Consider the following 15,482-nt stretch of genomic DNA (forward strand, 5'->3'; position numbering starts at 1 on the left):
TAAAATTCATTCTTTATTCAACTGTTCTTTATTATTTTGTAACCAAGTGCGTTTTTAATTAAAAGCTTATAGAAGATCCTGCTTTAAAAAAACTATTTTATAGCATGACTTTTTTTGTACTAAAGTTTCATAAAATATAGAAGAGTATGGAGAGTAATTAACTGAGCTTAAAATATTGTTACGAATCTGTGATGCGGCTTCCCAGCATAGTGGGTTCCATAGGAAATCCCAGAGTTTGGAGACAAACTTGGCGATTATTTGGCGACATGGCGACGAATTTGGCGACTTTGGCTCCAAAATAGATTATACCCGAAACATCAAGAATTTTCCCGATCCGTCCAGTAGGTACGGAGATACGCCTCGAACGTTCCTGATTGGTTCAGAGGCTTCTAGCCCCGCCTCCTGAGACCTATAAAGGAAGCACCCACAGCTGCCGGACAGTGGTGAATTGAGTAGTCGGAAGCGACAGAGAAGAGTGGTCGTGGACCAGTGGAGTCATCGTAGTGTGGACCGGTGGTGAGTCGAGCGGTGAATTGAGGGGAAGTCGGAAGGGACAGAGCAGAGTGAACCAGAGTCGTCGTGGTGAATTGAGTCGTGGACCAGTGGAGTCGAAGAGTAGTCGGAAGCGACGGTGAAGAACTCGTCTTCCAGGGACTAGCGGAGCAGCGACGGAGTAGAGCTGCTGTGTATACAGTTGTATGCTGCTGTGTATACTGTTGTATGCTGCTGTGATACTGCTGTATGCTGCTGTGTATGTTGTTGTATGCTGCACGTCTCGGCTGAAGATAATCGTCTTCTGTGCTGTATATAGTTGTCGTCTTTGTGCTGTCCTGTGTGTCTTCGTGTAAATAAACATCGTTGTTTTATTTTCTACTGCCGCCTGGTGATTGAGCGTTCTTCACACCATATAACTTCCCCTATCCAAACGAACCCCGGACAATTTTCGTAACAATATCTATACTGCTTTTTTGTATCTGAAAATTCCAAAACTGTATAGAGAATCTCGCAAACAATCGGAATAGTATAAAAGGTTGTTTTGAGCTATATTAATGTGTTCTTTGATATAAATAAAATAAAATTTGTCTTAAATTCCTATTAATTCATTACTATACGCATTAAGTTTTAATTAGATTCTACAAAACTGCAAAGATAAAATAATTAAATAGTTTTCATTAATATTCTTGGAATGCAAGACACTGTTTTTTCCACGAAACTGAAAAAAATAAAATAAAAATAAAAGTACAAATACTATTTAGTTGCTGCAAAACTATGCGCTTAAGGGAAAAAAAAAAAACATTCTGCTTATCGTGTTAGAGCTTATCTCTATCTCTATGTGCACTTTTACTTATAATTTAGATGAATGTATATATGTGTGTTAGTGCTCTACAGGCTAGACTGTTGACTTAAAGCTACAAAATTCGTTATATACATAATTTGGATGGTGGGAATGTATACCTCGTCATGATTCATTTTTGAATTTTTAATTATAATATTAGTAATTAAATTATAATATTAGTTAATTAGAAATTAAGCAATATTTTGACGTTTTTCGGTGATAACTTTGGAAAATATAATAGCGACAAATTGATTTCTATACTATTTTGAAATCAAAAAAATTATAATATGATAGCAATGATAGTTGATTATGATAATGATTCAATGTTAGCAATTTTATTGTAGTTAAATTATTCTTTTTCTATTTTATTTTAAGCATATTTTTCAGCAATATATTTATTTAATTTAATCAGAAATAATACTTAATTTGCAAGATTACGCTACGCGTGTAAGAAAAATTAAACTTTTCTAGACATGATAAAATCACGTTAAAATTAAAAAAAAAAAATAGTTAACTCTTATTGTAAGATGAACCTAGAAAACTATAATTTTCAGTACATGTCTGTACGCAATAAAAAGATGTGAAACAGGTTATTTTCCAGAAAAACAAATCCAACAGTGCATTTTCTGAGGTTTTTGAAATTCTTATATAATTAATTCAATAATTTTGTATTATTTAAAGCAATCATTGTTCATATATACATGATATCTACTCTAATAGGAGCTCAAAAGGTAATTTAAAAAAGATTAGTATTAGGTATAATTTAACAGGGAATCTAATAGGGAAAAATAATAAAGAATAAAGAAATTAAAATAATAATGTCTTACGTAGTTTGAGTCAATAAATGTTCTGTAGAATTACGATTTTTAAATTTTTATATAGACACTCAGTTAAATGCGATATTTTAAATAAAAAAAATCCACTCGTTTAAGATTATAATTGAGTAAATTAAGAAAATTTTGAATATCATTATTTAAAAAATACACTAGATTTTAGACCATTCCATTTACTATTTCGTTGAAGATACTTATCTAATGAGAGCTAGAATTTCCTCAAGATTGATAGGCTTAAAATAATGAAATTTCTCATTGTCTTAAAATACTGGTATTTAAAGCTTCATAATTCCATAGACTTGGTCACAAGAAATTGATATTTCTTTTGATTTAAAGATAGAGTGGCAAGAATATTTTTCTGAATATGATTCATAGTTCGACAGATTGTATAAAATTTAGACTTCGTAATTTTTTCAGAAGTACATTTATTGATTAAAAGGAAATAAAATATATTTACGTCATTTAAATCCTGTTGAAAGTTAACTGAAAAATAGGTTTTGTGTTTTATCAGAAATTTTTTTTTATTGAGTAATCTTTCTGTTACTGTGCAAAATGTATTTTGTAATGCTCATGCGACTTTAATGCTAAACGATAAATTCTCTGTACTCATATTTGTAAAAGACATGTTTGGATTTAACAAAAAAAAATTCTTTATTGATTTAAGTTTAATTACTCCCATTTCTAATTAAAGTTCAAATTTTAGGTGAAATAACAGAAAATTACAGAAAAACATAGCAAGATGAATAGAACGTTTCAGACCTTCAAAAATAGTATGAGTGATATCACTATCAAAATTTGAAGCTTAAAAGTATTTTGCTGAAGAAGCCATTAAGACAAAGCTGTAGGAAATATTTGATTCAAAGTTTTTTTCAAACATTAATGCCAGTGAACCAGCTGGTTGTCAAAGGCGGATAGAAGATAATGAAACTAGAACAATAGTAGTTCATTTAAGCTGAATTCTTTGGCAAAAGTATAAGAAAAGATATAATTTACGCCTTGTTATTTTACATTGTTGGTTCATGCAATGTGAGGATAAAAAAATTATTTTAAATTTATAGAAGTTTGATTGCAAAGTCTTGATAATTGTAAACGTTATAAAATTATTATTTTAATTATAGTTTTTTTTTGTTGAAAATTTACCTATCAACAATACTAGAGTAATCTTGATACTAAACAAACATAATGAATGAATTATTAAAATTATTACCAGAACAATGTTTTCAGTGCTTATAATAATTTGTGATTGCCAACTTTTAAACAATTTACAACGTGATAACGAATATAAATGTTTGTATCACTTCTTAAAATATAATTTTCCAAATTGTCATAGAGAAATGTTTGCTAACATATTTAATTGTAAGCAATTCTTTAAACTATCTCTACGTTCTTAAATATTTTGGCAATAACACAGTATCCTCTTTCTGGATAGATGACTTCCAGAGGGAAATTTGGCAGATTTCCTGCAGTTGATTCATCGAAAAGGGAGAAAAATAATCATATATTTCATTTCGCTTCACTTCCAAACTAATTGAGAAAAGCCCCTTTAGGTGTAGAATACTTCAAAAGAGCAACTGTTGTATCCTTCACTTTTGTTTCCACAAATCATCAGAGTAGTTTTATCCCTGGGGCATATATAAAGGGGAAGCAGAGACAAATCTCAATGCAATAAAAAATGAGCTTTGAAGAATAACTCCTAAAGGTAATCTTTGAAGCGTGTATGATCTGAAGTCGATATATCTCTGTGAAGTTTAGTAAACAGTATTATTCCAAAGTGTTAGATATGGAAAAATGTTTTCCTTTATAATATTTATCCTAGGAATTTCAAAGTACTTTAAATTCTTTTGCTTCAAATTATACTGTGAATATCTAATTCACAAAGTCTGAAATGTGTATTAATAAGCAAATTTAATTTTTATAGCAATAAAAGTCTGTTATTAAATAATAACAGACGCATTTAGATTAGACGCAGAAGATTTATTTAGATTCATAATAGAAATAAACAAATAAAATTTGTCGACTTAGCTAACATCAATCGTTATGTTGAAAATAATAATAATAATTAATGATAAATATAACTCCTTTTATGAATGGAATGAAAGGAAATTCTTAAGCCTGTAAAATTTGAAGGGTAAGATTTAGAATTTGCATAGTTTTCTTAATATGCAAACTTCTTTCTTCTGAAAAATTGAATTTCATTGGATATTCAGTTCTGATTTTTGTGTCTTAATTATGCTTAAAGATAACAATAAACTATAAGTTGACAAAGAGTAATTAAATAAATTTATGCCTAAGAAAAGCTTTCCAAGAACTGTAAATTCCAAGAAATGCTTTTATCTTTTGTCAAATTTCTTATATCGAAAAAAATGTTTACTTTAAAATCTTTGTGTTTATAAAACATTGAAAAACAAAAGAAGTTATCTAAAGAAAAATTTCTTTAATGTAAACATTGCGTTTTTGGAATATAGAAATATTTCAATGAACGTTGCTAACTCGGTTAAATTAAGAAATCTTTCAGTTTCAATTTATTTCTAAGCTCGATAAAAGTTTGTTGAAAAATTGAGACTATATTTAGATGTTTCAAAGTTATAGCTGTTATGTATATGTTTCTCATAGAGAGGCAGTGATTATCAAAACATTGCCAAAACCAATGTTTATAGCGAATTCATAGTTTTTGTCAATTCGAAAGAGAAATGTTTTGTGTGCGTGTTTGTAATCCTAACAGCTAAAACAATTTTATCTCTAGACAGTGATATAGTCATTTAACTTTGAAAACATTGAAGAATTAAAGGCTCGTTAGACTTTTAAGTTGAAATAGAAATAGAATTGATTCTATTTTTAAGAATTAAGTGACGGTAAAGAGAACTTATTTTAAAGACACAGAAAAATCTAATATAAAAAAAAATATTTGAGTATATTATTTCAAAATTTATATGATGATTTAATTTATATAATGGTCTTAAATTGCAGAATTTTTCGAAAAATATTAAATTTTATCGAATTATATACTGTTTGACAGTTGTTATTATATACTGTTAATTATATATTGTTTTGAGACTGTTTATGAAGTAATTTACTTCATAAACAGTCTCAAAAAGTTTTCCTCCAATATTGTTTGCTTTGAAAACTTTTGAATTTGTCATATCAAAACCTGCATTTAAAGCTTTAGTCCTACAGCTTTTAGTATATTATAAATTACTTAATTGGAATTACTCTAACTCAAATTTAAATTCTAAATTTATTTTAAAAATTTCATTAAAAAACCTGATTGAAAATCAAAAGTTTCAATAAGAAAATTTTGCTTAAATAGTTTTAAAATAAATTAGAAACAGCTGCAATATAATTTTGAAATTTTTCTGAAATAGCTATTAAAACGATATCAATAAAAGGCTGAACAGTATCTTTTAAATGTTATTTTAACATTGCTTATAATATCACCGAGTTATGCCAATTTTTCTGTAAAAGGACATAAAATTGATGGTAAATTCATATTTTAAAATTTTTTTGTAGATATTTTTTGTATTGATATTACAAAAGTCAAAAATAGACATTAATATTAACATAACATGCTCGTGTTATTTCGATTCATTTATTAAGTAACAGTAATAATAATATTACGATATTGTAGCATTTCTAAAAAAAAATTCCTAGTGATTTTTATTTGAGTTATGAATTAAAATTTTAGTTTTTGCATTCTAAGCAACATAATTCAATTATTTTCGAACTTTTTGAGTGTTGATTTTGAAGAAATACCAATTATTATGAAATGTGAATCTGTTGATAATGAATAATTAGCTAAATTACTAAAAAGTGCTTAAATTATTTTTAGCCAAAATAATTTTTTTGAAACTGTAAATTTCGAGATATGCAATCACTTTGTTCACAGAATTCAATAACAATTAAATTTATTGTTGCAAAAGCAAGATTTTCTTAGATTCTTATATATTTATAAACATTGGGAAACAAATATATGAGGTCATTATTTCTATCCAAGGTAGATCATTAATAATTTATTATACCTAAACTATAAATAGAAATTCTACAAAATCTTTGGATTATTTATTTTCCGAAAAGTTATTTGTTAGAATGGCCAATTAAAATACATTGAAGTCATGTTTCTTATTTTTCGTCAATAGTACGACAAAAAATTTAACGGTGATTCAAAACTCTTGTCCGTAACATCGCTTTCATACTTGACAATTTGTTTCAGTTTATGCTATTTTAGAAATAATGATATAGAACAGATAACATGCACTATAAAATAAATTGTGTATCCTCGGAAGACTCATGAGTAAATAATATAATGAAAAGCATTGTTGTAAAATACCCTTAAAAAGAATTTCAAAGAAAGATATTAAGATTAGAGTGAAAAATGTACGAAAAAAACTGATAGTATTGAAAATTTCATTTTTGAACTTTAAATCGGTATGACGGTATTCCGAATTATTCTAAATTGGTATTAAAATTATTCTTTGTTTTTAAATTAATTTTTAAGTAAAAACTTAGTTTAAATTTAAAAATAAAAACAATTTAATTGACCACGTATTACTCAGAATACGTGGCATTTAATAGTTTTAGACTCTACAGATTCTATAGAATATTTTGAAAGATAATTTTATCATTCATGTAATAGTGTGCGGATATTATGGCTGTCTGTAAGCGTTATTATCTTTAAAGAGCATGAAAATTACGCCAATTAAAAAAAAATTAACATAAAAATTTAGCAACAAACAAATTATAAAAACAAAAATAATTAAATAACATTAGTTAATAAATAGTACAAATACAAAGCATTTAATGCTTTAGTGATTTTTTTTTGGTTTGCTTATTAATGCATAAAAAATTTCTAATAGATAATTAATTTAATCTATCTGATTAACTGAAAAATTTACAATTCTTCCTTTTTAAATGTGCATAAGAAATAAAGAGAATTATATTAGTACCTAACCACATAAGAGGAATTACAATTTCGAAGGTTTTAAGACCTTAATTATCTGCGGAAATAATGGTTATTGATTTCACTAGAAATTAAAATATAAACGAAGCCAGCTCGAAAATCCGGGATTTCCAAAATAGATTTATTGGGTAACTAAATACAGTTGGAGAAGTTCTATGAATGAAACAAATACTTCCTCAAGTTTCCTGTAACTTTAACTATCCAATAAAATTAAAGGATATGGGGACCGTAATTAGAATAAATGACGCCGGCCGTTTCCTCATTCCAAAATGAATGATGTTCCTAACTTTGAATTCTTTAGACTGTGTGAAGATACAAAATGATTCTAATGAAACATATGTAATTGTGTAAAAAATTGTCAAGCAGTTTCCCAGGTTTTTAACAAATTATTGGTTTTAATCAAGTGATAGTTACTAAGATATCAAAAATAGAACAATTTTAATTAAAAAATGTGGATTCGAAAAGTACATGAAAGCATGGAAGAAAGATTGCCTAGCGAAATTCAAAAAGTGAAAATTATTAGAGCAGCGTTTCTCAGCCTTTCAGAATTCGTGGTCCAGTTTTCAATCATAATTTTAATCCCCCACTCCGCTAAGAATAAAAAGTATGCAAGATTAATGTATATTGAGTATTTTGTATTCTGTTTTTAAATTATTTTTAACTAACTGCCAAATAAAAGAGTAAATGCTAGCCAACATTGGCGAGAAACCACATCTGGCATTTTGCAAAGCGAGCAGTGAACGGATGAAGCGAATGAAAGAGGGGAAAATTTAAATATATTTGAAATGAAAGCCAAACAGGGAGATAACGTTAAAAGAATATGAAAGTAGAAAAATTCGTTAATGAAAGGTAACCTAGATGCGGTAAGCGAAATTTAGAAACTGGGAATACATTTTTTCGAATAATAAAAGAAATAAAACAGAAGCATGACTAAACAAAAGAGAAAAAAAAAAGTAATGTTTGTGGAAGAGAATCCACACAACCGATGCCGTCTTGAGCATGCGCAGATGTTTTCTCACCGGAAGAAGGAAAAAGTTTGATAACGCAAGTTTCAATTCCAGCCAGTCTCATTCGAGTCGATCCTTCTATCGCTATCGAATCTATCGTAAATCTGTATGTTATATATGTTTTTGTGTTAATTACAATTCACCATATTAAATATTCACGACAGCAGATTTGTGCAGACTCATGGATAAATTTTTAAGCGGAAGTAAGCCAGCATTAGATGACAATCAAGCATCAACAAGTACACAGACGAGCGTGGTTTCGAAAATAAAATCAAGAAAATATTCTCAAGAATGCTTAAATTTTGGGTTTACCAATATTCAAGTAAATGAAGAAGAAAGGCCTCTGCGTATTATTTGCTCAAAAATGTTGGCCGCAGGTAGCATGAAACCTAATAAACTTAAACGACGTTTGGAAACGCTTCATAGTGAGTACGTCAACAAACCCATTGAATTCTTCGAATTAAAATTAAAATCATATAAAAAGCAAAAATCATTTATTAAAGAAATTTTGTGTGTGAATAAAAAAGCTTTAATTGCATCTTACAAAGTTTCATATAAAATAGCCAGATGTAAAAAACCTCACACCAATGGTGAAGAGCTTATTTTGCCAGCAGTAATTGAGATTGTAGAAACTATGTTTGGAGATAATTTTTCAAAACAATTGCAGTCCGTACCTGTTTCAAATGATACTATTGCTCGTCGAATTTGTGATATAGCTGAAGATGTACAGTGTCAGCTTTTCTCGAAGTTGCGTGCCAAATTGTTTTCAATACATCTTGATGAAGCAACCGATATTAATAAAGATGCTCATTTAATTGCCTATGATTTTGTGATAATATGTCAGTAGTAGAAGAACTACTTTTCTGCAAACCAGTAGAACTCAAGCCGGCGTCCTTGCATAGGGGTAGCGCATCTTCCCTGTGATCTGGGCGTCCCGGGTTCGAATTCTGGTTCTAGCATGATTTTTCTTCATCTATGTTCTATCTGTGAGGTGTGTAAATGCGCCCCCCTATAAAAAAAGGGTTGCGTAAGCGAATGTGTGAGTTTCATCTCCATATGAGCTAGAAGTCAGGCTTCTGCCCTCGGGACACACGACATCATCATCATCATCATCATCCTCAGTAGAACTCAAAACAACGGCCCTCGCATTATTTGCTATTTTAAATGATTTCATGAACTAGGCCACCATAGAATGGAAAAATTGGGTCGGAACGTTCAATGTCTGGAAGATTCCAAGGTATACAAGCACTTGTAAAAAAAATATCGCCTCAGTGCGTCTGGACACATTCATGATCCACTGAGAAGCTTTGGCTTCGAAAGAAATGAGTCCTGGTCTGAATATTGTGTTAACTACGGTTGTAACCGTAGTAAATTATGTAAAAATGAGACCCCCTGAAATCGAGAATCTTTTCCGCACTTTATAAAGACATGGGTTCAATACATTCAGCGTTATTATTTTATTGCGAGGCAAGATGGTTATCACGTGGGAAATTATTGCTACGTGTTTATGAATTAAGAGAAGAAATCGTCATTTTCCTAGAAAAAGAAAACAGATCGGAGGCCTAGAATTTTCGCGATGGTCTATTTGTGATGAAATTGAGCTTCTTGGTCGACATATTCGAGAAATTAAATAACTTGAATCTTCAACTCCAAGGAGCAAATACACATATGTTGGACACGAGTGATAATGTTAATGCTTTCTGTGGAAAATTGGAATTGTGGAGCAGAAATTTAAAGCAAAGAAATCTAATAATGTTTGCAAATGTGGATGATTGTACTAAGATGCTTACAAGGCTGAAGAAGAACATGTAAAAGTTGTTTTTGTAACCACTGAAAATCATTTAGCCATACTGGCAAAGAATTTTAAAAGGTATTTTTTTACTGACGATAAACTGATATCAAGTTACGAGTGAGTTAAGGCTCCATTTCATAAGACTCTTGAAGGACTCTCAATTGATGAGGAAGAAAAATTCATAACTTCTCGAAAAGTGGCGAAACTAGAAGACAATTTAGTAATAAATCACTATTTGAATTTTGAGCAGGGGTAGAGGATGATTTTAATTGCACTAAAAACAAGGACATTTCACATTCTATTACTATTTTCAACATTCTTCCTTTGTGAAACTGGATTTTCTGCTGTGGCTACTTTGAAGGCAAAATATGCATCTCGGCAGAACTGAAAGTGGCTATTGCTAATATTAAGCCTTCCTTCGAAAAACTTTGCTCTGCAAGACAGACCCCAGGAAGTCACTAATAATTATTAAATTTGTTTTAATTTAGTATGTTTTAATTAAATAAGGTTTGATTTAGTAAATTGTTTTACTTTAATAAATTATTAAATAAGTCGAAATGTATTTTGTTTTCTATGTGTATGTGTGCTTTCCTTTCAGTCAGTTAATCTATCTGTAAATAATATTTTCTCTTGGATATTCTCGCGCCCCCCTCTAGTGTGCTCGCGCCCTCCTAGGAGGGCGCGCCCCATAGGTTGAGAATCGCTGTATTAGAGTGTCCCAGCTTGAGCTATTCGATAGAGATAGGCTTTTAAATACCAAAATCATCGGGATCGAATATTTTGATATTTAAAAACTGATACAGTAAATGGCATGCTTTGTATGTACGCCTGTTACATTACAAATCCTAGCATTTTAGCGACAAACATCTTCTGTTTGAGTGGTGTGGAAGTTTGCGTCTTTAAATAAATGAATTTTTCTATTTTTGAAGTTTTGGGCTCACAAAACATTTAAGACTCTATGGGTTTAAACAATATTTGAATGTGAGATTCCAGTTAATTCATTAATTTTTATGACGTTATCAACAACTGTATCGCGATCGTAAAAAGAAATTTCAAATTTGTGAAGATATTTTTATTGCGAAATACTTATATAATCCAATTACCTTATTTCTACGCATAATTTTAGGTTATCATTCAAAAAGCATTTTGGAAACTTTACTTTACTTTATTACCTTTTTTGAAATAGATCGACAAGATATTCCAAGATCAACTAGCATAAGCCCTTTCATATGCAAAGTACAATTCGAGCATTTTGAAGTAAGTAAATGCTGTAAAGCTTCAGTGTATGCTCTTTTCTCTCCTCATATTCTTCTGTTCTTTTTGGGAAGATAGTATCCAGCCGCTAAAGAAAAGGAAACGGAAATGGAATACTTTGACTATTTTGGCCATATTGCTGAATAAAATAGAACACTATTTTGAAATGCGTGCAAATAGAATTGAAATTTTATCAGCGAAGCGGATATAGGTCGCTTCTTTTTTATTTTTTTTTCAAGATTTAACCGAGTGAAGTGTCACAGGAATCAAAGATACCAAGAATATTTTTTTTAGTCTATCGCAATGGATAGAAAGGGTCGAATATTCTTAAAAAAATCACATTTTAGGTGAAGAATATCTTTTTTTACTGATGCTAAATTTAACATGATTTTGTAAAGTATAAATTTAAGTAGCAGTTTTTTTGAAAAATAGATAAAGAAAAAGGAATATTTTGTTTTGAAATATTTACCCATTTTTCATTTGTTGCCAAATTTATTTGCCTGCAGAAAGCCAGTGGACTAAGATTTCTTGTTTCACCAAGTTTCGATACTTTTGATGAAAAACGATATGTTGAAAAGATTTCCTGAAATCAATGATATATATTAATCATCTTGCAATAAAATAAATCTCTCTTTTTGTGCATATTGAAAAGAGGTATTTGCTTTTATAAATGTTAGTAGCTGTTTGTTGTTGTTTCGTTATAAGCAGAAGACAGATGATCGTTTATAATACCATTTTTTCTTAGCATACGTAAAGGCATAAAAAAAGCACTAAAAGTAAAAGATTGCAAAAAAGCTTTGTTATTGCGTTAATAAAATGCCATTCTTAAAGATAAATAAATATATAAAAAAATATGAGATTTAATTGGATATTCATTATTTATCATTAGCTATTTTAGATGACTAGGCGGCTCTGTCGGATTAGAGATTGCTAAAAATCTTAATTAAATATTTTGCATAACCATGACTAAATAGCTTCCACATCAAGATATTTTTAAACTTCAAATTTTGGTAGACATGCTATTTTAGAAGCTCCACACCGTTATGTTCATTGAATAATATATTTCTGTCAACAACTTTAAGCATCCTAATATATCACAGGAAAGATCAACGTTGTTTAAAAATAGATGTACTTAAAAAATTTTCACCATTCTTGTTTCAAAATTTAAATCTTAATTGCGATATTTACTGAAAGTATACCTTATACTGAAAACAACTCAAAATGGAATAGAAAAACCGAAAAAAGGGATAAAAGCCAAGATGAAATAGTAGTTGTAACAATGAAAATTATTTCAGCTTCACTTTAACAATGAAATATATTGCTGTAAAATATGATTGAATTATTTTTAATAATTGATTAATATTGGAAAAAATGCGTCAAAAACATGCCACCATACAGATACATTTTTTTTTTGTTTTAAAATAATGTAAAAGTAATTTTGAGCGGAAATAATTTCCAAAGTTATCGCGGAAAAACACAAATATTTTACTTATTTAATTATTTATTTAATTTTTTATTCATTAAAAATTGCAATCATAATAAAAAAAAAATCTTTCCAAAGCACGCATTCCCAATTTTCAAATTATTTATGTGCTATGGGTCAAATGGTATAGCCTATAGAATGCCAACAATAGATTCTCTAAAATCAAAGGATTTTCATTGTTTTCGTCAAATATTTCTTCCTCATGTTTTCTTACATTTCTGAAAATTAAAGAAGAAATATTCTTTTTAAAAATATAATAATTTACTTTGAGTAATAACAAATGAATAATAAAATAAATGAATTTACGGTGCTGCGAATATTGTCAGTAATAAATGAATAATGTCAGTAGATGAGCTGAAAACAAGGCTATAATAGAATGCGATGGAATAATTTAATGCTTAAAAACGCCTTTTGATGGAATCATTGACATGCAGATATGTTTAACAGTTATGCAGTTATGTTTTTACAGGACATGCAGTTATATAAGGACAGTATGTAAGGACATGCAGTTATATTTTCACTGGAATGTATAACAACGAATATCCATGGCAAATAAGCTGGTCGTTAAAGGTGATTAGTGATATATAAAAGAAAGCTCAGAGGAATTATGTATAAAATTTGCTTAAAATCTTACAATTAAAGTCGACTTTCTCTAATGCTATTTTTTCGATTTTATATTGGAAAAGATCACAGAAACGCATGTCGTTAGGTTGTTTAATTTTTTTTAATGAAAATTCATTTGTGATTGGGTTCTATAGTTAATTAAAAATGCATTGAGACAAATATAAGACACATGGAAGCAATGTTCCTTTCATTTGAATTAAGAAATAAGACTGAATATTATGCCTACTATTATAAGCATTAAAGAAAGCAAAAAAATTGAAAAGCATATCGCAAGCATTATTAGCATTCTTAAATGTGTCCCAAAAGTTATTTTGTAATTTAATCCAAGTGTTCCGCATAACAAAATATGCACACATATAATATTGATGAGGAAAGATCCGTTTTTGTGAATGTGCTGTAAAAAATATAGCAAGTATGGGAATGGATAACGATGCTTTATTTCACAAGAATCGTAAAATCTCAGGGCGAAAATAAAGCCAAAAAGTGCACACAAAAACTCACTTGCTAAAATTAAATCTATAATCAGTGACCGCAACCCTAGAAAGCATTTTGAGAGAGCACCCAGCAGATCACCACTCCAAGGAGAGAATTCGCTCTACTACTTCTACTAGCTCAAAGAGAAGTTACTAGAAAGATCCTTTATCTTGGCTTCTAAGAGAGATTACTTCAAAATTTGTGCAGTTTCAAGAACTTTTGTTTTTGACGCAAAAATTGCCAACTTCGTTCCAAAGTCACAAATGGTCGCCAAATCCTGGGGTTCTTGACCTGACGTTAATTTAGTATCCATTAAAATATCCGAAAAAACCTTCTCCTTTACAGTGAGACTAATTACGCAGGGAAGAAGTATTGCAGATTCATAATGATATGTTTAACTATTTATGATAATCAAAGAATTTCTCAGCGAAACGATAATAATTTCCAATGAAATAGATATTAAATCCTTTAAAGTATTTTAAAATGATTTAAAACTAAATATTTTTCTAGTGATTATCCAGTAACAGTGATATAGGAAATGTTAAAAAAAAATAATGTCAAAACAGAATTACAAAAACGATTTTTATCCAAGTATTTTCCGGATTTATTCCATTCTTCTTCTTATTTTTGACAAGATAACTCCTATTGATTTCTTAGAAAAAGAAAATAAGCATTATCTATAGTCACATATAAGCAGTAATTTCATGAATTCCTGTCTTTCTTAGCCGATTAGCATATCTTAGTCTTATAAAACAAGTAATTAGAATCAAGACAGCAAAAAGCGAATTTCCTTTTCGTTTCATACCAATTTAAGTTATGTAATTAGCTAACAATGGGAACTAATTATCAAGATAGCTTTTTTTTAAAAAAAAGGGAGAAACACTCGTTCCTTTTTTCTTTGCTGGATGTTCTTTTTTTTTTCTTTTAATCCTTGAAATAGCATTCTAGGCAGAGGTAATGAGCTTTGTTTTAATTTGTCATTTGCTCATTGTTTAGAGCATAAAGGTTTACGACTTTGTAATTAAGAATCAGTGATGCGTTTAGACTAAACACTCATGGTTTATGTTTCATCTGTTTTCTTTTTCGAGTTTGTATCTTTAAAAGAGGTAGTTCTCAAAAAAAAAAAAAGAAAAAAAGGTTAAAACTAATATGATTTTACAGGCCTTTGTTAAAAAAATCAAATCTTAAATGTACTAATAAATGATTCTTTCTCAGTCGAAGAAACTAAAAGTTAATTTCGTTAATTTTTATTTATTTCAACTGATTTTAAAAATAAAATTTTGAAAATAGGAAGAATTGAGAAAATTAAAAGTTTTTAAGGAAATTAGTGACTCTCCACTTTTTATCTAGATGCATACAGAAATGGATGTTTATTTATATATCCATAAGAGAATTGGTATAATTGCTCTTGAAAACTACAGAAAGGTAGTCAAGTTTACAAAAGCTCGAAATTTAAAGACTGAGCAAGTGATTGACGTTTCTCAGCCTATCTTCTTAAAATGTTGTCTTAAAAAATGGATTTTGCATTCTTTTAAAGCACAAACAATTATCTTTCTAATTTATGGAAAATTCATTTTGTATCATTTTTCGAATCATATTAAATTTTCAGAATTTACTTGAATTTAAAATCTATACCATGTTTTATTTGTATAACAAAATTCAATCTAATTTCACTGCTTCGACAAAATCATTCGATCAAGAGCATTTGTCAGTATTAAAATTGAG

Source organism: Argiope bruennichi, chromosome 4 (assembly GCF_947563725.1).
Source record: "Argiope bruennichi chromosome 4, qqArgBrue1.1, whole genome shotgun sequence".
NCBI lineage: Eukaryota > Metazoa > Arthropoda > Arachnida > Araneae > Araneidae > Argiope > Argiope bruennichi.